This window comes from Phocoena sinus, chromosome 3, assembly GCF_008692025.1.
Source record: "Phocoena sinus isolate mPhoSin1 chromosome 3, mPhoSin1.pri, whole genome shotgun sequence".
NCBI classification, from domain to species: domain Eukaryota; kingdom Metazoa; phylum Chordata; class Mammalia; order Artiodactyla; family Phocoenidae; genus Phocoena; species Phocoena sinus.
Window position 1 is genome coordinate 161,071,426 of NC_045765.1, and position 711 is coordinate 161,072,136.

General features: G+C 37.4%; 1 non-coding gene across 1 annotated transcript; it reads right to left on the bottom strand.

Annotated features, from left to right (window-relative positions):
• Window positions 1-236: 236 nt before the first annotated feature.
• Window positions 237-343, bottom strand: LOC116752454. Its single transcript, XR_004349520.1, has one exon. It is a non-coding gene; the product is annotated as a U6 spliceosomal RNA (small nuclear RNA).
• Between the last annotated feature and the right edge of the window lie 368 nt (window positions 344-711).

The following is a 711-nucleotide window of genomic DNA, read 5'->3' on the forward strand; positions in this document are numbered from 1 at the left end:
AGTATCCGTGGCCTCTGATCTTGCCTTGACCACGAAACAGAAGTGTCCAACATATACCTGCCAAGAATCTTATGAAGATGTAGGCTCAGTAAAAGACTGTAAACAGCAACAACAAGATGTGGAACAACAATGGCAGGCTCTTCCATTCAAACTTTAAATATAACTTGTTCCTTTAACTTCATTTGGTAAAGACAACATTTACCCTGAAATCTTTGTTTGGCGAGTTCACGTTTCTCAAAAATATGGAATGCTTCACGAATTTCTGTGTCATCCTTGTGCAGGGGTCATGCTAATCTTCTCTGTATCATTCCAATTTTAGCATATGTGCTGCTGAAGCGAGCACAGTGTTTGTTGTCTTGTCATGGTCTGGAACCAAACCCGCAATATCTCCAAGGGTATGCCTGTTTTTAGGAATAAATTTGCAAAAAGATGCATAATCTCTTTTATGAAAATAACAAGACACTGCTGAGAGAAATGAAGATTTAAATGAAGGAGCAGAAAAAAATCCATGTTCATAGATTGGAAGGTAATATTGTTCACATGTCTTTTGTCCTGACATTGATCTATAGATTCAATGAATTGCATGGTGTGACTGGTCAAGCGGATTCTAAAATTTATTTGGAAATGAAAAGGACCTAGAATAGCAAAAAGCTACTTGAAAGAGAAGAATACAACTGCAGGACTTATGCCCACTTGATTTAAAGACTTACC